The sequence below is a fragment of the Aythya fuligula genome, chromosome 4 (genome assembly GCF_009819795.1).
Source record: "Aythya fuligula isolate bAytFul2 chromosome 4, bAytFul2.pri, whole genome shotgun sequence".
Taxonomy (NCBI): Eukaryota; Metazoa; Chordata; class Aves; order Anseriformes; family Anatidae; genus Aythya; species Aythya fuligula.
This window is the reverse complement of record NC_045562.1, coordinates 34,717,744-34,741,804: the sequence shown is the minus strand read 5'-3', so window position 1 is coordinate 34,741,804 and position 24,061 is coordinate 34,717,744. Positions and strand designations below refer to the sequence as shown.

Here is a 24,061-nt window from a genome sequence, read left to right as displayed (position 1 = left end):
CTCTTATGTGAGATGTTAAATTTAAGCTTTTCCTTTCCACCTTTGGGACAGAGTACTTCGAGACCTATCTTTCTAATTTTTTTCTTCAATGCTGTCTTGTCACTGCTTCTGGTTACTTTCATCCAGTCCAGATTCAGCTGCCTCAGAGGCCTGCTTGGACCACCCTGCCCTTTACGCCCTGCTGTGAATGACACCCCTGTTACAGAAAAGAAGTGGAAAGTGATGTGCTTTTAGAAAAGATGTGGATGGGGTCCTCTTCAGTAATGAAGGACAGCGAACAAGAGCGACCAGCTAAACTAAACCCTCCCTTGCTTTGACTCCTGCCAGAACCCTTATCTTGACCCAGTCATTGCAGTATGCTGTGTTACAGCAGAAAAGTATACACATCACCCTAAGTGACCCAGGTACTTGGTCAGTTACTGCAGTGATCTTCCCACTCTGAGAAGTAGAAAGCAGCTGTGCTGCTGCATGGGGATGGTGCTGACAGGCACCTACAACTTCTACATTGCCTGGCTACAGGTTTCAGGCAGGAAATGGAGCTTGGATGTCTGACAACAAGCAAAAGAAGTTCCTTTGATCTCTTCAAGCATGCAAAAAATACGCTGGTAGGAAAGTATAAATCAGCCTTCTGACAAAAATTGAAAAACTAAAGACTGACCCTCCTTCCCTGTTCTGCAATGTAGATTTCTATGAAAAATGTCTGAAGATGTTTCAGTAAGAACATAGCAAGCCAAACTATTTACATTAACCAACTACCAAAGGGGAAGGAAAAAAAAAAAAAAAAAAAAGCAGTAAGTCTTCATTTTATCTTCTTGGGAATACAAGCTTGTCTGGCCTTAGGTCTTTAATTTATTCTGATCATGGGAATTGCAGAAGGAGGTTGAAAGGGATGAAGTAGTCATTCCTGCCTAACATTTCACAACAGTCTACACTGCGCTGGCAGGTCACTAGGATGTTCCTCCTGCTCCACTGCTTACCCTTCACAAGCAGTGTTTAGATAGCTCTGTGAGGCAGAGGCGCTGTGGAAGGGATGCCAGCTCCCAGAGACTGATCAAGTCATTGGTACTGAAACTGTCTGCCTCTAACAGGTGCTGACAGCAGGAGAAGGAAGGAAAGGGGAGGAACGTCACTGAGAATGGAGCTTCTATACCATGAGAAGAAACAAGGTTTGGTATTCAAAAGCAAATAAGCTTCAATTTCCTAGCACTGGCAGAATTGGAGGTACCAAAAAGAATATAAATAAATTTTAAAATAAAGCTTTAAAGTCTGCCTATCCAAACCAACAAGTTGACTCTTCCCTCAGAGAAAGGGACTAAAGGTACGACACGGATCATGTCCAGTGCTTTGGCAACCCTGTATTTTAACAAACAGATCTTTTATTGCTATTCTTAAAAATTAAATGCAGAATTAGTTCTCTAGTTCTGCTAAGGAAAAGGATGTTCTGGTCTCATGGTATACATGTATTTCCATACCTCTATACACTTCTGTGGCCATGGGAATTCATTTGGTACAAACATAAAAAACCCTGTCTGCATATATCCTCCAGTTCTGTTTCCAAAAAAAAGTCAGTTTCATAGTCAGATGTGTAGTAAAAGAAAAGCTGACAAACTGACAACTTTTAAAATACTTTTTTTTTTTTCTTTGTAGGGCAAGGAGACTTTGCAGTATTTCTTGTTGAAGTGATCAGATTCCTAAGTGTCCTGGTTTCAGTTAGAACAGAATTAATTTTCTTCCTAGTAGCTGGTGGAATGCTGTGTTTTGGCTTAGGATGAGAAGAGTGCTGATAACACCCCGATGTTTTAATTGTTGCAGAGCAGTGCTTATACCAAGCCAAGGACATCTCAGCTTTTTGCTCTGTCCTGCCAACAGGCAGGCTGGGGGTGCAGTAAGAGCTGGGAGGGGACAGACCCAGGACAGGTGACCCAAACTAGCCAAAGGGGTATTCCATACCATCTGACGTCATGCTAAACAATATATAGGGGTGGCTAGCCGGGGGGAGGGGGCCGGACTGCTCGGGGTTAAGCTGGGCATTGGTCAGCGGGTGGTGAGCAATTGCATTGTGCATCACTTGCTTGTACATATTATTATTACTTTCCTATTATCACCATTGTAACATTATTATTATTATTGTTATTATTATTTTCCTGTCTTATTAAACTGTCTTTATCTCAACTCACGGGCTTCACTTTCCATTTCTCTCCCCCGTCCCAGAGAGGGAGGGGGGAGGGTGAGCGAACGGCTGCGTGGTGTTTAGCTGCCAGCCGAGTTAAACCACGACACTAAGCCCATGCTGGGTTCCTCTATGACACATTAAATACCAAGACAACCAAAACATACTTGTCAATTTTAAAGCCTTTTATAGAGCTGTAAACATAACCACAGGTATTCTGAAACTATACCAGAGTCACAATTCTGCTTCACCACAGAACAGTGATCTTCAGGGCTCCTGTAATGAAAAGAGACCAAACGTACAACCCAAAGGCACCTAAGCGGGAGTTTGATGGTTAGTACCCTCAGAGAGCTGCGACTTTGGGACTAGCATCCAAAATTTCTGCTATGAACATGGGGTGACTAACTGGAAACAAATAGATTAGTAAATCACAGGATAATTAAGAACCTTGAATATTATGCATCCATGAAAAAGACAGCAGCGATGTACCAGAAGAAATAAATTATTCAAAATTGCTTGTACAAGGCCTGGATAAGCCCTTGTGAAGAATTCTCTGCTACTGTGCACAATCCTTTTTACCTGAATGGAAGAAAGAATTACAACTAGAGCAGGTGCAGAAAACCTGAGAATGAGGGTTCTGTTTTATAAGCAAAGATTAGAAAAGCATGGTTCGTTCAGCCTAGCTGAATGAAGTCTGGGAAAGGGGATAAGATGTGCACTATGTCTGAGCCAGGAAGCTAAATCTCACAGAAATGGTGTTCAGGTGCATGTAACACTGGCAACAAGGACAAATGCACCAAAGACCTGTCACAGATACTTAACAAGGGGAAATCAGAAAGTATCTACAAGATAGAAAGTTATCTACAAGACAGCAAGTTTCTAGCATTGCAAGGATGGAGGGGAAAGCAAAAATGTTAACTTTTAAAATGAAATATGTTCCATTTTGAGATAAATTGCACAGCACGAAATAGCGGAGGACTGGCTGTTCTGGGACTGGTTCTTCCCAGTGTCCTGCTTCTGTGCATCCTGTCAAGAAGTACGTTCAGCGTCTGCTGCATAGAAGCAGGATGTGTGCATAAAAGACTCCCCTAGCACTGTATAGATGTAAAATTCCAAGAGCAAAAACAAAGTAGATAAGTGTTTTCCACAGAAATATTACATATATTAGAGCTTTCTGCCTACACAAATATACGATAATTTGTACATGCATCAGGAAGAGAAGGACCCCCTATTATTCCCTGGCTGTTATCTGTATGCAATTTTATATAATAAAGCCATAAAACCTGCATTTGAAAATGTACTAAAATGCTATGCAAATATTTCACAATAGTCATTTCAAACTTCTTGTTAATTGTAATGGGTTTGGATCAGATCTGAGTATTTTGTCTTCTCAGTGATTAAAGAGAAAGTAAATGGTGAGGTAAATAACCAGGTAGAAATGATGATGCACTTTAAATCTTTCACATGAACGAGCTGATCTCTTAACAGCTAATGCACTGTGGTGCTTCTTCCCTTGCCCCCCCCTTCTCCTGTAATCAGTCTTTTGTCACATACTAGTGAAATCCATTATCAACTTCCTTATCAACTTCCAAGGCTTTCCAGCTCCTACAGTATTTGCATATTTAACGATTCATCTGACTAGTATCAACTTTCATTTACCAGATGTGTGGGAGGAAAAACAAGACATGGTGTGTAGAAATCCATTACTTTTTTTTGTTTATTTTAAGTAACGAGAGCTCCTTTTAATAAAAAGATTTATCTGGAATACATTAGCATGGGATTGGAGAAGACTTGGTGAAAAATTGAGAATTATTAACTTTTAAAACAATGTTTTAATTTAGGGATTTTGAATGTAGGGGGAAAATTTTTAAACTTCAATATTTCAATCAACACCTAGTTTCATTCATGTCTTTCTTCACCAGTCACCTTCCTTCTGTTTCTTCTGCAATACTTGCACAGAATTTCCTTCACTGACTACACCCAAATTTTTGTCACTTATGACATCACCACGACAATGCCACCATGAAAACATCTACTCTAAACACCAAAACTTTTAGAAGTTACCAGAAAAGAAAACATCGCTGAATAAATCAAGGAAAGGAGCAAGCTGATAAAGCCTTAGGAAGACTCCATTGTGACACAAACATCACTGTAACCCCCCTTGGTAAATAGCAAACATGGGAGCAGTGTGTGACACTTACAGGAAGGTTTTGCCAAGTGTATTCTTAAAAATACACAAGGATTTTGTTTCCACTTTTTAACATTCCGTGTTGACTGGTTTGCAGGCACACTTCTGAAGACTGTACATACAAATCTAAAACACTTTAACATTTGCTTTGATAGCTTTCAATAATGATGCGTAGCTTCATGCAATTTGACTTTTTCTTTGACAGCTAACTGACCGTGCTTCCAACAACTGCAGAGACCATTTCTGTCAAGGCACTGAACCTCAACAGTAATCAAGAACATGGCAGAGCTGTGATGCTGTGCCATAAGAACTGCAGCTTCACATTTGGCCACAACAAGTGTGCAGATGACTGATTTCTTGTATTTTGATAACAAATGCAATCACCAAAATCATAAGCCTCTGTGCCTTGGTATGACTGTGAGTCCATGTGCTCAACCAAATTTCAGGACAGAGAGGGAACCCTATTCCAGTGCAGCTGGAAAGCACAGAGCCATGCTCAGAAGAGAAAGGTCACTGCTTCCTCTTGCAGTGTAGCACAGTATCTACGCTCACTCTGATTCCAGGGCAAATCCAAGGGACGTGGACCTTGCTGAAGCATCGGGCTGCCCTCCATCCTGGGCAATACAAAAGCATATAAAAGCTCTAAATGAAAATAAAATTCCATTCATACTTACATGTACTTCTGCTTTTCAGTCACAGACATGCATGTGTGATACTATAGAACTGCTGCAGAGCACAGTACTCTTGAAGTTCTGTTTTTCGAATGAGACGTTATAAAAAGGCACTGACAACTTGAGGCTATCAGAGATCACAGCACTTATCTCTGCAGCGTGACAATACCTTTTGTTTAACTGTCTTTTAGCAATGTCAATATGCCCAAATGCAGCATACTTATGAATTCAAATCATAAATACTTGCAGGTGGATAGGAGTTAGCCTCTGCCTCAGCCACACATCAGTATGGACTGGAGCTTCTTTTATGTATATTTATGGAGAGTTTACGTGAAGTCAGTAGAACTAGGTTAAGAAATACAAGGTTCAGTAGTCAAAGCTGGAGTGTCAGATTTGGGTCAGTTCCTCTTACCTCCGCTCCCTTTGCTAGCTCACTGGATACTTGGTCACCTCCCTGAGTAACCACCTTGCTCAGCTCTCAAAATTTGCTCAGAAAAGGTGCTAGGACAGGCAGTTATTTAAACCACTGAAATGTAAAGGTTCTTTACAAAAACTTTCTTTTGAAAGATTACAAATAAAGGGGAAATGTTATTACAAAAATAAAGGGAAGTAATAGTACTGTTTCATGCCCAAGTGACTAAATTCCTCAGGAATTACTTAACTATATCAATAAATAATGATTACAAATAGGTTATTTCCAAAAGCAAAATTTCTTCTGTGCTACAATTTCTAGCATTTTTTTCTCTACAATATACTTTTGAGCAAACAAATCAAAACTTATTTCTCTGCCTTAAAAATCTTCACGATCAATTGGTTTCAGCTACGTACCTGACCTGACAAGAAGAAGACAGACAGCATCCTTCTCTGAATGCTTTGGTATACACACTCCTAATCACCATTAATGAAACATTGCAGAATGTTGCAAAGAAATGTGAACAGCATAAACCTATGTTAACTTGAAACTGATGTATCTTACAGTACTTTGTTTCAATGCTTCTCCTCACCATATATATGAACCCTAATCAATTATATATAGTTTATGGGACATTGCCCATTTATAACACCATTGCTGGGAATATATCATATTAACTGTTAATAATAAGAGTTAACATGAAGATGATGATATTGCAGATTAATGCATCTGGAAGCCAAGATTCAATAGCTTCTTATTAGGTAAAACGTTAATCAGAGGTATCCATGCTGAAGGCTGCTATTCTTTAAAGTCTAGCTAAGCGTTCTCACAAGGATACAGGCTGGTAATTACATGCACAATATTTAAGGTTTCATTAAATCAAAAACCTCTTAGAAACCTTTTTTTTGAGTAAGCTTTATAACCAAAAGTTTCATAACAGAAATACAGTTTTCAGAAATGTAACTGACAATCTTACATTTAACACCATTCATTTAAGATGACAAATTATTTGCATTAAATGCATTATTTATTATAAGCTTCAACATGTCTTTATCAATGTTGTTTAGACAACTTACATTTACATTACCAGGCAATTAGGAACTGGAAAGGCAGCACAGAACACTATATTCTCCAGTGCACATGGGACAAAATTTAAACCATAAGCACTACCACAGGTTAAGCTATATAACAACAACAAGCTAATGGACAACAATCTATTTTATTTCTGGCAGCACTAAGGATATTTTATGTGCTATATACAAGGAACCTTACAAATAGGATCACTAATTGAATATAGCATTCAGACTATATACTAGCATGACTCCGTGGAAGAACTAATGCCAGTGAGCACCAAATTCATGAATCAAAATTCACCGGAGGCATTGAGTTCACAGCTCCCTGAATGCTATTCAGAAGCCCAGCTCAGTTACTGTTGAGGTAAACGGTATCTTCAAACTTGAAATCCCACCCTGTATTAATTAAGCTCTAAAACTAAGTTGGCATGACTAAATTAATGAGTGATACAGAAAGCTAAACAGAAAATTACTAGTCATAGTTTCTCATTCCACTGTAATTATGCAGTACGATATGAAATGATAAAGCAACAGGTTTAAAACAAGCCAACAGAAGCATGTGAGCTATGTCCTTGCTGCCACTGCATGTTGAGGAAGTCAGATGTAGCAAGGAAATTCAATGAAAAATTAGAGAGGTTCACAAGAAAAAAAGTGTTCAACAGTCCAAACCATACATTGCCAGGGTACAGGAAGACTACAGAAGAGCACATACATTTAGTTTGCTGTCCCAAATACCTGCCACTGGATAAACTGAACCTTCAGAGAGGGCCACATCTTGGCAAGATGTGTGGCTAGTCTGATCCGAATGACTGTTCTTCGTGTGTCAAGACCTCAACAAAGATATCAAGGAGCTTTAAATATTTACGTAACTCCAAGAGGAGTCCTCAAGTTTGGGGCTGTGTGACAAAGACTGCAGCTTTGGCAACTCCCCCCACCCCCAGACTAGTTTGTTTACTACTCTGATGAAAAAGTAATACGTGTTTATCTTCCTCAAAATGAACAGCTCGAAGTCATGTTACAAACAGCAGAACAATTAATGCACATTTTACACACTTCTTATACAAGCATCTCTAGGGCTTGTACGAAGAACAGAAGCATATGCTATGCCTTCTGGTTCTTGCACACAAAAAGTTTTACCATCTCTACTGAGAAGTAATGGTGAAAATTGCAGTTTAGGGGACAGAATATTTTGTTTTCTGTCCATAAAGTCACTGAAAGAAAGATCCTTATCTTGCTTGAAAGGTATGCAGATCATTCTTTAACATTTCAAGTTCTACAAAAAACAGTCCTTTCTTAGGTTTGGCTGTATAGAGCACCATAACTCAGTGAGACATAGCAGGGGGAAAGTTGCCAGAGAGATAAAGTAAAAAGAGATGAAGTTTCAGTCGCTTAGAAACAAAGGCACAGGTCTCCAGATGAGTGCTTGCCTGGAAGATACATGTTCCATATGGGAGGTAAGAAGAGAGGAAAACAGTGAGACAGATCATCTGGAATCAATTTATTTGGTGAAAGAACAACAAAACATCCATTTTTCTTAGAATAATTGTCTTTCTCAACCTGCAGTAAGTCCATGGTCCCAAGAATATGAGGAAAGCTCTGCTGGTGTGTATTGATATAGATGATGTAGTCAAAGCAGGTCTTGTGTAAACAGAGCTGTGTCATATAAATTACAATCTGCTACAGTAAAATAAAAATACTCTAAAATAAAAATCTTCCCACACAGCTTTACTGAAACAGTAGCTGATGTTACAACTACTCTCACAGTACTATTTGTCCCAGTTTAGCAGTATACACTGCTATATGTGTATATAGTACATCTGCTGCTTGAACATCCCTACTACAAACAACCTGCTGCTTACAAATTGCTTCAGACTAACTCCACACTTGCTTCCCTTTCCAGGGTGCTGGCTTACACATCATATGATTAGTAACATAAATAAGTAAGACAAGTTACGCCTCTCCTGAAATCCTTGAAGTGCTTCAGCCTCCTTCCTTCCTCTTCATGAAGCCACAATCCCCAGTAACTTGCACCATACTTTGCCTGCAAATCCTTCACAAGCATCATGACTTGCTGACGCAGGACTTACTGAAGAGCCATCACCTGTCTGTTAACGTCCCTTCATTGTATATTCACTAATATCTACTAACATCCTGAAGATAAAACTAGGTCTTTGCCCTTCTACCCCAGACTGTGAGGATCCTGACTGAGCATAACAACTGAGAAAGTCCCGAACTAACAGGAATGAAGCAGCATCACCTTAGTGATAAACAGGGGCTCCAGTCATTTGTCTTTCTGCTTCCGACATCACTGACCATTACCACAGAAATACCCATGAGCTTAGTTGCCCAAGAGTGCAGCTTTGTTGATCTCAGCAGCACTCTCTCCAACTGGCCTGTCACCCATTCCAGACCGTATAATCTTGTCCAACTCCTGCATGTGAGAGCTCTTCAAGAGATCACCTAACTGGGTGATCACCTTATGTGGCAAGCCTTTGCATTTGACCCAGCCCAGCAGCATAGGGTTTTGTGGTGCTGCAACAGCAACAGGTTTTGGTCTTCTTACAATAAAGTGCACTTACTGTTTGCTTTCATTGTGACACACTTTTATGTCCCTTCTGGAAGGCAGTTTATTTCAAATATCAACCAGAAAAATCTCCTGTTACTTAAGCATGGCTATACCACCCAAATCTCTGTCTTAAATATGCTGTTTAATAGATGCAGAATTACTCAGTAAAAAGACATCTTAAGATCAAAATACTTACAAAAAGCAGAAGCAGAAGTGGAGTTACAACAATGCCCTGGAAGAAATAAAAGAAATTGTCCATTAGTCAGGGAAGCAGAATACTCTTTTCTTCATTTTACCACGATGCATGGAAATACACAAACGCCATTCAACATCATGGAAATTAAGTGAAAAAAAGTTCAACTTCACTCTTCAGTGTACATTCCTTAGCACTTGTACGTCGATCATTTTATAAACTATACTCAGTACAAAGTTTTGTGTTTTGTTTTTTTTTTTACCTCTAGCTTTTCCCATTTTGGGCCTAAGCCTTTCTAATCTGAAAGACGGAAATACAGATCAATTATTTTAAAAAACATATTAAAGCTCTCCCCTCACTGTGCTGTATCTTAACTCCACTAGGCTGCCCCTCCTTAGGGGGAGACTTGTGATTGAGTCCCGTGCTACCCAATCCCAAGTCTTCTTCTGAGCAAAAGCCACATCAACTGTGATGAATTAGGTGTCGTGACTGTGTAATGTAAACTGATACTCCCCAAGGAAATGAGCTGAGATCTCAAAACTCATTTCACTTGATTAGACTTCGTGTCTCACTGGTAGAAGGCAAGTCTTTCATCTAATTTAATCACACAGGACCACCTCAGCTTTCCACATCCCCCAGGCAGACGCAAGCAAAAGGATTTTTTGTCTTCACTGACAAGGAACAGGTTTAAAGCTGATGATTGGACAAAACAGAGGGTTTTAAGTTTCATGAGAGCAAATCTTTAAATGAATTGTTTGGGTTGGGAGTTAACATGACATGCATCAGTTTCATGGCTGCAAAGAGCAATTCCCCATCATCCTTCCATCTGACTTCAATATTTTATTGTTGCTCAACAAAATTATTTTATCATTTAATGTATGCTAATTCACAGAGCTTGCTCAGAATTTCTCTAAGACAAGACTGTTCTTCATCCAAACATTTCTCAATAATAATTCCTTTGGCTATTCACAAACTTCATGGTATAAAGGATGACAGTACAAAATTTGCTTATGTTCATCTTAAAGGATGCTTATTTTCTATTTGGTTTTGTCTCCACACACAAAAAAAACAATTAAACAAAAAGGCAGCTTTTCATTTAGCCTACAGAAACACACCTTTACTTAAATATTTTGGAAGCCAATATAAAGAAAAACCTTATATGACTAGTTTTGTATTTACTTTCTGGGTCCACAAGTCCCTAATCCAGACACTAGTGCCCACTATGCACACAGAGTTCCTCTTGTGCTCTTAAAACAAAATGCAACAAGTAAATGCCACAAGAAGGGTAGAGGAGACAACAGATAAGCTGTGCAACTTGAAGACTGCAGAATTTTGAAACATATTTTGAAATTAATAATATATGCTGTATCTGACTGCCCCACAGCCTAGCTATCCATAATCATTTATCTTTTTGCAAATGTCACAGCTGAGATGGATCATAAAAGACTAGAAATAGAAGAAGCAGTAAGAATTGCTTTAGGGAGTCGCTCACTGTTTACAGGGGAGCCTAGACCAAAATGCAGATACAGTTATAAAGAAATATAGGTGTTCAAATACGTCAGCTGTAAAGGATGAAACAAAAGCTGAGAAAGGGAGGAGGCACTAAGAGCTGAACTTGTGAACAGCAGCATCTACGGTGCTTGGAACACAGAGCTGACAGTAAGATCTGTATAAAGCAGATGCAGCAGTCACTCCATCAGAATGGGCAAACTCTGGAAAAACTACTAAGAATACCTGAGCCTCTTCTTCCCTTTTCCTCACTGACAATGACATTGCACAGCTCAAACAGTAGCAAGTGGCTGAGTACTGCCTAAGCACCCTGCAGTTTTGGGATAGCAGGAAACAATTGCAATAGGCTTTCAACTTCAGATTTTTCTGGGCATGAGCAACGTGGAACATGAATGGCGCAGGAGGCAATGCACCTACATCATCTCCTCTTTTGTTTTTACCTTTGCTTATGATGCATCTCCACTAAACCTGAAGGATCTCAGTGATTCAGCACCATTAGCCATTTCTTGCGTGCTTCGTGCCTCAGTGAATCCCACAGCACTTTTATACATTACAGAAAAATGCAAAAACAGAAACAGAAGAAAACAACCCTCTGCTTTATCTTGATGATGGATAAAGACAGCATCCTTCCTCTTTAGGATGGGATCTCCGACTTGTTATATATTTGCTATGGAAGCTTTGAGATACTAATGCAATGGGCAGCAACAGCTGCTAGTTCAAAGCACATTATTTCATAAAAGAAAACATTACCTCCGTGACAGTAACACTTCTTCCTAATTCTGTAAGTGGAGGGGAAGAGAATCCCTGCTTACATCATAAATAGAATCCTGACTGTGCTTGTTGAAAATCTAGTGTTCAAAAGGTCAATTCTAGCAATTCTTTAGAAAGTTTTGCAATTAAACCTGGAGGTCTTGATAATCAGAAGGAAGTTTCCCGTTGTCTCACCACAGAAAGGATTCACAAGGTTGAATTTGCCCATTTGCAACACACAGGCAATTCCCTGGGAAGCTAAACAATTACCCGACAGTACAGACAAGTTCATATTAAAAAATAGATACTGTTGCAGAATCAGATTAATTTGATGTTAATGTTTTATTTTGATAGGGAATTCTCGCTGGAAAAAACAAGGACTACATTAATACCAAGGATTTTTTTCAGTCTGTTGTGCTGTGCTGACTGTGATTGTTTACGGGGGCAAACAAGGCAAGATTTGTTAGGGGAGAGAATCTGCCATCAGGCTGCCTGATAGAGATGGAAAAGAACAGCCAAACCCTGTGTACATAAAGCCCATTTATGCGCTATATGAACACTGTTGTGCTTTTATTTGCAAAAACCCTTTTCTTTAGGTTTCTATCCCAGGCTTGAAGGATTCACATGACTAAAGCATAGCTAACAAAAGGTATTATTACTTTTCCCTGCACACACCACCTCACTTCAACACATTACCTTTTCGTTAGAAATGTGCTCCTCAACATGCTCATAAGCACTACGTGACGCATCTCAATTCATACCCACCAAAGAATAACATACAGAGCACATTCAGTCTAAAACCAACTGACAGAAGTTACAGACAATGACTTCGGTTCCTAAGGTAAAAACAAAATGTAGTTCACTCGGGAGAAAAGGAGGAAGAGAATGGTTACTCTACGCTGTCCCGCTCATGCACTAGCAGGCTGTTAACCAGGCATGTTCTGCCCTCTGTGATGTGGCTACCTTCAAAGTAAAGACAGAAAAAGAAAAAGAAAAAAGAAAAAAAAGAGACTATTTTTTTTTTTTAAGTCAATTGGAAACAAACACCATCAAAGAGGAAAAGTATCTAACTTTGACTGCTCTTCTCCCTGCCTGGCTTTCGAGGCAAGTGCTGTCAAACACCCAGTGTATGGAGATAAACAGATTGGAGATTAGCACTTCCAGCAGAAGCCGAGCAGCTGCCCTTGAGAATGCAAGGTCATCACACAGTTTTAGCATCTCCAAAGTTCGGGTGGAGTGTTAAGTTTTCTGACTGCTGCCCACAATGGAGTCAAAGTTGTAAAGTGACTGCCGTTTGCCATCAGCAGAAAAACTTTCAAGAAATCCATTTACACCTCTGATGTGAAAGACTGACTGAATATATTTCAATGATTTTAATGGAAAAGGAAGAAAACAAAATCTCAGCCTGACCTGAGACACTGATACAAAATAGGAGTCTGAACAGTCAAATTGGATACCTGCAAATACACTTCTTTTTACGGTATCAAGAAACACATCTTCACGTTAAACTATCTTAACAGAGTTTAAAGACGTGTGTGCGCATGCATATGCACATGCCCTGTAGCAGGAAGGAGGATACCTGGAGATGCATTTAATTGCTATTTGCCCTGTACAGATAAAATATGTTCAGAAGGTTTTTAGAGGTTTCATTCAGTACAGCACTGCTGTAGAGCAGATATTAGAAGGTGTTTTATTCTCCAAGATAATACATAGAATCAATACATGTAATTGGCTGCCAAATTGGACAGCAAAAGGAAGTAACATAATGGATTTGAATCTATAATGGCAAATCATTAAGAAAGAAATTATGCAAATAGTAAGAGCAAGGTGGGCACAGATCCAAAGGGACACATGGTAGAAGACAAGTAAGGATTATTGTAATGAGGCATGAAATACATGTGAACTTTCCTTCGTTTCCTTTACCCACAAATTTCCCATGCAATTTTTCTTCATTCTCACAGGTCATCAGTATGACACACATATGGCAATTACTAAGTGGGAAAAAAAAGTTTAACCAAAGCAGCCTCTGGTTTGTTAGAAGTAGGATTAGAAGGCAAAAAATATATATAATATCTAATACACGTATATTTTATATATATATATATATATATATATTTGTAATCAAGGCACAGAAGAAATGCATAATTTCTGAAATCAATTACCTACTCATGTGCTTAAAGGTAATTTAGTGCAGGGCACAAAAGGAGCAAAAGCATAAGCCTCCTTAAGTTATAAACTGAATAAAGGTTACTAACAAGTTAACTGGATGGCTTTTCCATTACTACTGATAGGGTAATATGTGAGAAAACTGGCTATGAACTCTGGAGAAGGTATTCAGAAAACAATCTCCACGTGTGTACAACAGTACTGCATGTTCGCTGTCCCCCTCAAGAGTCAGCGCCACTTTTTGGAAAAGAAAGTGCAAGTCCCTCCCCACCTTACCTCCCAACAAAAACCAATCTAGGCAGTTTTTCTGCTTGCAGTGTGAGATGGACTTTACCTCAAAACACATATTATTTCTATTTCTTTTTATGTCATTTGTTTGCTTGCTTTTGTGCTTGGAAATGTTTGGTGGTGGTGGTTTTTTTTGGTTTTTTTTTTTTTTTTTTGTGTGTGCCACCCACTACATTTCTATTTTTATTTTTGACAAATTTGCAGACCACTTCATAATGTTTTTCATTTTAAATAGTAGCCTTGCCTCTAGTAAAGTACTTCTAGGTCGGAATTAGATATGTTTGTGAGCAATACAGGTAAACTAGTACCAAATTTCTGACAATACACAGAAGTTCTCAAAGTCTGGTACCATCACAACAGGAAAACAAGCAGGCGATCCCAAAGGCCCAAAAGCTTATAGAAGATGATAAAGAGATCGTAAAGACCACAACAGCACTTAGAGTCAACTCCATTTATTCAAGAGAAGGACAGCAAGAATTCCCCTACCTTCAACCCTCACAGCTCTACAATTCCACATGGTGACATGGCGCCTGCATAACATATTGCTTACTGGATAGGACATTACATTACACACCCTCTTCAATAGGCTGATTTAAAATACAGTCCCATGCTGACCTGTTCTGTAGTAATCTTTATTTTAGACATTACAAGATCGACTCTTACTTCTGAAACAGGGTTTTCACATACCTGGGTAACCAGCCAAAAGTCCCAGGAAAGAGTAGCCTTCCCCCTTCTTTCACCCACTCCCAATTCTCTGGAATGATGCATAGCCTCACGACACACACCACAGAACAAGTTTAAAACCTCCATGCTAAATATACTTCTTTGGTTTCAAACCAGAAAAGTAAAAAAACTAAAAGTTACATTGGGAAGGCCTGTGCAAGGCCTTATGAAAGCATCATTCTGTGTTTTATGGAGTCCTAACAGAAAAGGGTTGCATAGGCAACTGTAAATTTTGCACATCTTGATGTTTCGAGTATTAAACCTTTTTAATACGATTTCAAGTCTGTAACCGAAATACTTTGGAAAAAAATTCAGTGCATTAGTACATGGACTAACTGACTGCAGGTGCTTTCAAGACATCCCTTTTCTGGATTCTTTGAGCAGTTTTTAGTATTTGTATAAGCATGGCTATAAAGACGATGCTATTCATTTGTTCCTATTTAAAGGCAACACTGGAATTGACAAGTTTGTGTTGAATTAGATGCTGAACTAGATCTCAATTTCCACACTGATGCATACATTCTCCTCACCCCCAAACAAAGCTAACTGTCCCCATGAATGACGTGTTGGTTTTCACCTCTTCCAATTTCAGAGATAGCGTTAGAACTAGACTTTCCGTTGTGCTTGTGATTTCAGTCACTGCCTCACAATGCATCTTCGGTGTTCCTGTGTTGTTCCCCCATGGACATCACAGAAGCTCATGATTCCAAAATAACCACTTGTCTTTTGTTCTCCGATTTTATTATTTTCGAAATTATTAAAGTTGCAGAACACGGGCTTTTAAAAGTCTCCTATCTCACATCCCTTCCATGTCAGCTACTCCAAAGATGTTATTTGCCCTGAGAAGTCTTCTACAATTGTAGGTCTTCAAAGCGAAATAGTTAATTTAGCTCATTACTATACTGTTTTATATCAAATGACTGATTTGAATGCTGAGAAGAACAAAGGCTTTATAAATTGATACTTTTTAGAATGCTAGATGCACCCATTCTCCCCACAATATACAATACGAAAATGCAAAAGGACATTGAGAAGAACATAAAGTTAAACTCACACGTTTTGTTAAATTCACAGTCTACAGCATGAAGTCAATGAACTACAGTACCAAATTGAAAAGACAGCTTTGCATAACCCTAATTCAACTATAATTATAAATAAGTACAACAATAGCTGCAACTCATCGAATTAGGCCAATATTGGATTTTAATAACAAAACTGTAAAATTAGAAGTCCTGTGTCAAATGGCTTTTCCTTTATTGGAGGAGACAAAATAAACCTGATTTCACATCAACTATGAGATTATGCAGAGTACTTTGTGAATTGTTCCAGATGTTGCACCACCTTTGTTATGTTGTGACAACCCAGTGTTCTCTACTACAGGAAGGGAAATTTGAAGAAGAAAAAAAAAAAGAAAAAGATTAGATTAAAAAGCATGTTCGCATCAGATACTCGTAGAAACCAAACGAATTTTCACTATTTATTAGGAATTACTAAATACGAATGTTCCCTTTACACACACTTTACACAAGTATGAAATCAACACAGAATCAAAATGAATTAAAGAAGCCAGAATTCAGTACTTCCAATGCAACAGAACCTGGAAAGAAATACAGTGGTCTGAAATACTGGCATAACATTACTACCTCTGTTGTAAATTGAGTGCAAAGAAAAAAAATCAGAAGGAGAAATTATTTTTTCCAGTAGTTTTGAGGGGTCAGGCTCCAGTACAGGGTAGAGAGTTAAGTGAAGAGTATGAGTCTTTCAGAAAGGTAAAACTCCATATAAATATAGTTTGCCTGGCTTCCCAGCAGAGGGCATCTTCAACACATCAGAAATTTTCTTTTTACACAGCAGTAAAGTCAGTAAGGACCCTGAGTTTTCAAGTAACTACAAAAACTTCTTTGGGTTTTGAAAGTGAAGAAGAGCACTTGAAATGATGCACAAAATACAAAAAAAAAAAAAAAAAAAAAGTCTGATTCAGAGTCGTAAATAAGTGCTTCCATCAAGCATCCTGAAACCTGATAGCTTACATTAGCATGAGTGAAACTCAGTGACAGAGGAGTTGTCTGGCAGCATGTGGAACAGCTCCCGGGATGGGCAGGGAAATGCTGCTGGCTGAGGAAACTGCTGCTGGCTGCACTTCCCTTCAGCTGCAGCAACCTTTTGCTACTTTGTGTGACCAAAGGGATCATGGAGAGCCTTCGCACACCTGTCTGGGACAGGAGCAAGCCACGTTCCCTGCTCAAACCTGCAGCACCCTCCTGCAACTTTTTATTAGCTCTCTTTTGCACAATGCAAGAAGTTGGGTGTCTTGTTAACATCTTCGGTGCATGCAATGATACTGCCAAGCCAGTAGCTCCAGTTCTTTTCCATTTCCTCTTCTGTCACTCTGGCTGACCATCATTCCTGGCCCCAATGCTTTCTTCCTCTCCTTCACGTCCCATCCCGAGAATCTTTTACACTTCCTCACACGTGCAATACTTTTTCCAAATACCAGCTCATTAAACCACTGTCTGTTCCTATTCAGGATTATTTCTTGTGCAGTGTCAACAAAGAACAAGATCACTAATTCTGTATGTCAGCACAGGAACTCAATTTATACATTGCCATTAGGTGGGTCTTCCCTAGAGGAGGCATAAAAGGAAGAAAGGGATTTCTCAACCATCCCCACCTGTGCATTTCTCAGATTGATCCCCTTCCCTTTGCAAAAATCATTTAGACACAATCCTGTAACTTCTTGCAGGCAGAAAGGTTCCCACAGCACCTAGCAAGGCCTCAGTGGGACTGAGGGGGAAAGCAGAGCAGCTCAGGGGATTAGGGTGCCTGCAGGTGTAAGCATGGCCCTTTCTCGATAACAGCTGCATACATGATAAGGATATAAGAAAGAGTTACATGCTTTGGAGCTTATGTCAAGCGCAGCATGTATGGTAGTGCAGTGCTAAGAATGCACTACAATTTCTCCTTGTTTTGAATGTAGGAAACAGAAATGCAGTAACATACACACTTTAGGAAAAAAAAAAGTTATTTTTCCATTTAATTTTCAAGTATGTTTTCTTGAAAAAGAAAATTACAAGTGAACCTACCTACATTAATCAGCAAACCCTAATTTTAATTAATAGGAAGACGTTAGGTAGCAAAAGATGCCAGCCTCAGCACCCCTGCCATCACAACACCATTTGGTAGCAGGAAAGGATGGCACACTAGATGGTGCTGTGGGACCTTCCAGGGAAAAGAACTTCCTTCTAAAAGAGAAGTTGTAGTATTAAATTAGCCATATAGTTGATTCCATGTTTTGAAACACATTAAAGAGTATTGAGTCACAACTAAGAGAAACCAGAACCACAGAAATTAAACCAATGCACTAAACAAACATCATGTGTTGCCTGATCCTGCTTTTTGGAATAGTTAAGTGCCCCTCTTCCATGGCAATGGTTTCTTACCTCTTCTTCCCCAAACAAGAGAAAGCAGGTTTTCTTATGCTTTACACCAGCCTCCTTTTTTATTTTCAAAGGCTTATTCAACATGGAAAACAGAATTAGAAAAGTGATGTCCAAGGTCAGAGATCAGATACAGAAAAAGGTCCCTACCAGCCTTTTCTGATCTTTTTTATGAGCTGGACCTAATTCTGTCTAGAACTCAGTATTTTATTCTGTGAGGGTGTGTGTCTGTATGTGTATATATATAATTATATGTAATGTTTTAACACAGTAAGCTTTGAATTGACTAAACTTTAAATTAACTTTTCCTGCTGCGATTATCAGTTGTGTGAAAAAAAAAACAACACACACAGAAGCATAAGGAAAAATTACAGAAACCTGAAAGAAGAGCTATAACAAATACAGAAATAAGCAGTTATCAAAATTGATTGTATTTATTTCTTTGATAGCCTTCCTTGTAACTGAAAACTATTTAAATACAACAGTGTCTGCATGAACACACCATCCATATTTGAACCAAAGAACACTTCGTATGTTCAACACACATACTTTGTTTAAATAAACTCCTATCTCCCAATTTTTCTTAAAGCCAAGAACCTCAAACAGTACAAGAAGAAAGCCTTGTACAACTCTTCTATGACATACGGAAGAAAAACTTCATATAATGGGCAGGAATGTTGTCCCAGTAAAATCCTGTAAGCATTAATTCATTTAACAGTAGCAATAAAACACTTAATTGGGCTTGAAAAGGTCTTTTGGTGACTTACTATTCAGAAATACCACTTCAAAACCTATGAAGTGCTGGCATAATTACTCTCACTCACCCAAACCGTGGGTTTGGGCTGTGGTACCTGTGAAATAAGATACTGCCCATCCCTCAAATCAGACCAACAGCACTGTTAGTCTGTAAGTATCAATACAGACAAATTAGACAGCTTACATGTGTTTTGTCAGCAAAATTCCTCATCAGCAATGGTACTACCTACACTCTGTAAGGTGAGAAATACTCTCCAAATTCCCTTACGATAAATGATGCTCAGGATCCCTCAGGATTGCTGCTAAGACTGCTAGAAAGTTAAACTAATAGTAATTAGTTTGTGAGCAAGCTCACTCATATATTCTCTTTCTCTTCCTTAGTCTAAGTGCCCCAAATTGTTTTATTAAAATGTATGACAAAGCTCATTTGATCTGTTTCCCTTTCTTATTCCCGGATATGATTTCTGTTCAGAATTGAGCATTTCCAAAGCGTTAAGCCAAACCCAACCAAAATACACGCACACGTGTGTGTGCGTGCGCACGCGTACACACAACCCCCCAGACCCAGCCCCCAATATGGTAATCTATATTGCTTGTGTTCTCTGCTGCCTGCCTGGCCCCAAGTCATCAATAATGAATAGAAATGTACAGCTACAGCAGTAGCCTGTGTCATGGGCTTGTCAGGGATTTTTGAAAAGGAACAAAAACACAGGTTTGCCATTTCATTGTATCTTCTATGGCAAACACAAGACAGAGGAAACAAAGGGGTATTTTAAAAAGGGAAATATGATTAACCCTTTTTGTACTAATTGGTGGTTTCTCCTACCATACAGAATAAAAAATTATTTGCTTGTAATGCAACCAGTATTCTCTTAGGTCTGGGAATTCAACAATAATGTTGATTTTGAGCACAGGGAGGGGAGGTTGCTCCTATTTTAAGATAATGAATACATACCGAAGAGGAGTCAAATAGCATGGTTTACATAGAGGGAGAGAAAAAAACAGTTTAGTCTTCCAGGAAACCCAGCAAGTTCAGCCTCAAATAAAATTGTTTTTGAAGAAGAAACTTAATGCACGCAAACACATACCCACACAGCGTTATTAAAGATATGCAGATCCCAATAAATTAGTTAGACAATGTTAGAAAGGATGCAGTCATTTAATCTATCATTTCCTTTTAGTGTTCCCAAATACATTTCTACAGACATTGTGACTGTAGTCTTGCAGTAGTGATTATCTTGCATTTTCCAAACAGACCACACCAGCTGGTACACTACCAATCCACCCCCTGGGGAGGGTGGGTGGCAGATTACAAAATGTCCACAGGACATGCAAAAACTAAACTGATTGAAAACCCAATTGTAACCCTAAATCTTTCTTGCTTTCTGCCTCTGCATAAATTCCAGAGTAACTCGTGCACTGTGTTTTGATAACATCAACTTCTGTAGGAACTTCGGTAGTAGGTGGGTAAATATTCTCCACTTTGGAAGATGGGACTGAAGATGCAGCCTTCTTTTCAAAAAGCCTGGAACTAAATAATTCGTGTAAGAAATTAAATGATATAAGCATTTGCTTTCAAACGGGAATCAAAAGCAAGATGTCTCAACTCAAATTATGCTGCCACACCACCTTTTCCAGAAGCAAATAGTAAATGGTTTAAAAACAACTGAAGAAAATCTTCAGCAATCAGTAATACGATTTGAACAGCCTACTCTGTGTGTGCAGACCTAATGTTACCTTGTGATAACTGTTTTTACTGCTTAGAATGGATTATTACAGTATTCAGCTGAATTGTGCATAAATTGCTGAACATTCACTGGTTGAATATGTTAGCAATGACTGAATAAGGAAAAAGGAACATAAAGCACCTTTTTGTGGCAGACATTAAAATAACTGCCTCAAAAATCACAAATCACTACAGCACACAAAGGTTAAGAGTACCAAACTGCAGAACAGTGATTCCGTTTAGATTAACTAGGTGCAGGCAAAGATCTTTTAGTTACAAAAAAAAAAAAATTCTCACTTTATTCTGCTTAAAGAGTTACTAAACTATTTTATAGCAGAGAAGTCGTTTCACAGTTCTGACTCCAAACATGCTTTAGCACGACTGCAGTGATTATTATCCATTTTGCCGATTCTATACAAGCAGTAAAAACTGCTTCTTTTCTCCTGGTGACAAGTTTTTGTGCTCTTGCAAGAGCTCAACCATCTCTCTAGCCTATTGTCCAAACACAGGGCTGAGAGCATGAAACTTTGGTATTGCCTTTTTTTTTGCATTGTTTTGGATATCCCCACAGCATGGACATCTGCTTAATACACGTCTTAAAATGCCCAACATGCACATTTGGAACAAGAAAATGTAGCTTTTGTTCATCTGGAGTAGGGTGGGCCAAAGCCCACGCTCTTGTTATCAACAATGCCATATGGGTCTCAGAATATCTTGTAATTTTATTTTAGTTTAACCATCTACTTCAAAGATGTGCATTTTTTTAAAATGTTATTCCTTAGGTACGGATGAGGATCTCATTCATGACACACAAAAAAAACCCACCATTTTTTCAATTACTTGCCATCTCTAAAGTCACAGATGACCCAATCGCATGAGGTCTTGCTTACAGCAGCCTGCCACTTAGCTGAGCACCCTAAATCGCTCATCTCACCGCCTTAAAAAAATGACAACCACTTTGAAGCATGCACGCAAATGGTGGAATCTACAGCTCTCTCTCATCAAAAGAGAGCTGTCTACACTGATTTTGTGCAAGCAGGTCCAACAAAAAACCACCTCCACAAGTCACGGGGTGCTCACCATTGCCATCTTCCTTGCAAGCAGAGAGAGGAGTGCTGCCTAGGAAGGCTCTTGGGTTACACTGCTCAAACTTGCCGTTAGAAGGAGCCTGCTTTTCCACCCTCTGATACAAACACCAGTTTTGGCTTAAATCATCTGCTCTGAAATGTGGATCCTTGATTTTGTAACATAACAGAGTATTTCTTGAGGGGGAAAATTGTTTCTGAAAACAAAACAGTCCTAGTCTAGCAGAGACTGCCTCGGCAGGAAAGGGTAATTCACATGAGCGGAACCAAACACAGAGAAAATACTTCCTTTACGGCCCCCACAAGACAGCCTTTTTTGATTTGCACTCCCAAGGGCTCAAATGGCAAGACAGTATTAACTTGGAAGGTGTTTCCTACTTTAGAAGAGATAAAACAAGGAAATGTTTTACAAAATGGAAAGATGTTGTCCAAGATCTCTACCTTCCCCTTCTCAAGTTATCATCATACTTTTTAGCTCTGTTCTCCCTCCCCAAACTTTGCCCCAGCTCTTTACACAGCACCACCATCAGGCTGGAAGTTCACCGTACAGGATTAGATCACTGTGTACTTAAACCTCAAAAGGCCCCAGTCCTCCATATCCAGGATAATTCTCATTCTGCATGGAGAATACTTCCCTTTTAAAAGTGAAGTCCCTTATAATCGATCAGTTAAATGACAGGCATTCACAGAACCTCATTAGCCGGACAACACATATCCCTAATGCTCTTAATTTTTACGGAGGACTTCTAGGACTCTCTAATCAACAAGAGACTTGTTTGTGTCTACTGTCATCATTAACTTCTTCCATGAACTGCCTCACCTGGCAAACAGTACTGCTCTCCATAGAAGACAGGGAAGGAGTAAATCAGCCGCTATCTCCACCCTGAATGTGTGAGTTACTGAGAGAATCGCAAGATTTAAGCCATCCCAAGATTAATAAGTGACTTGATTTTCAAAGTAGTTCTCAGGTTCCTCAATTTATCTAACAGAAATTCAGGTACACAAGCTCATGTTAGTGTTATACACCATTGAGATCTACCAGCTGAAACTATTTCAAAAGAAAAAATAATGAAAAATAAAACACCATCATCCAGCTCAGTATCAGTTGTTAATAACTATTGCTTATCCATTATAAAGCAGCTTTAGTTCCCACCAGATGAAGGGTTAAACAACAGCCTCATCCTGGTGTTAAATACAAATCTTGGTACAGTATTTACATTGTCTACAGTATTCTGCAGACAATGCCTTACAAGTGAGAAATACAACAGCTCCTGTCTGAGTACACAACGTATATTTCAGAGAAGGGATCCTGACCCCCTGATTTAGTCACCATCAGTTTATTATCAGCCTTTTTTTGTTATAAATGTAATTTCAGCGTGAAAAAGACTCGATTTCCGATTTTTTTCCTGAAGTTTTGCTGCATGCTCACACAGGCGGCAGAGTCAAAAAGGAAACTGCATCGGCTATTTACAATTGCACATAACTGTTACATCTCTAAAGCAGTTACACCTGTACAGCAATGCAAATGCGTGTTCAAGGCAGGCTTGTAACATGACAGTGGCTAAATCAAGGCCCTGCTATTAGAAGGGCACAAGGCCATTGTCACCCTCATTTCCACACCTGACACAAGAGACCAGCCTCTCTCATATCAAGAGCAGAAACAACCACCCTGTAGGTTAAGGTAACATAACGTGGACTGGTTGTTCCCAGTATTGGTGCTGTAAATGAGCTGCCAGCTCTCAAATGTCTTTGGAAATTTTTAAGCACCCTGCTTTCCTGAGAAGGTGCATTAACCAAAGAGCTTCGGGATCTGTGAACAAGCAAGCACTCCCAGGGAGCTGCCTGCCAGATGCCTGCTAGAGCATTCCACCAAAAAAAAAAAAAAAAAAAAAAATAAAAAAAATATATATATATATATATATATATATATATATATATATATATCAAAAATAACCTGGCAATTTTATAGCACATCTTATATAAGAGAGTTTTTAAAATGTAAATATTATTTTAAAATTAGCATTTCTGTTTTGCCTACAATCAAAAGCATCTAACATCACAAATCATGACAAGTAGGTGGCCTAACAACCTAGACAGACAGACAGAGGAAGTTCAGTCAGTCAGTAATAAAAAGCTTTGGCTGTCTGGCTTCAGGGAGAAGAAAATTGCTTGGATGATCACTTCAGTACTCTACTAGGTGATGCACTATTTTATTCTTTCTGATAGCTGCAGTTTAAAAGAGCTCAAAACAGGAAAATGTACATGTAAAGGCTGAGCAAAGATGTGGACTGAAGCTTTATTTTGTTTGGTTTCAAACTCACACTTTTCATAGAGCCATGGGAGCCAGA

The 24,061-nt window shown here is 38.9% G+C and overlaps 1 protein-coding gene across 1 annotated transcript in view; it reads right to left on the bottom strand.

Moving 5' to 3' along the window:
* The window catches only part of LOC116488959 (sodium/bile acid cotransporter 7), a 48,824-nt gene extending 39,524 nt beyond the window's left edge, over positions 1 to 9,300 (bottom strand). Inside the window, exon 1 of the mRNA XM_032186966.1 lies at positions 9,277 to 9,300. The gene's annotated coding sequence lies outside the window, so the exon portion shown is untranslated. The remainder of the gene's footprint in view (positions 1 to 9,276) is intronic.
* Positions 9,301 to 24,061: the final 14,761 nt, after the last annotated feature.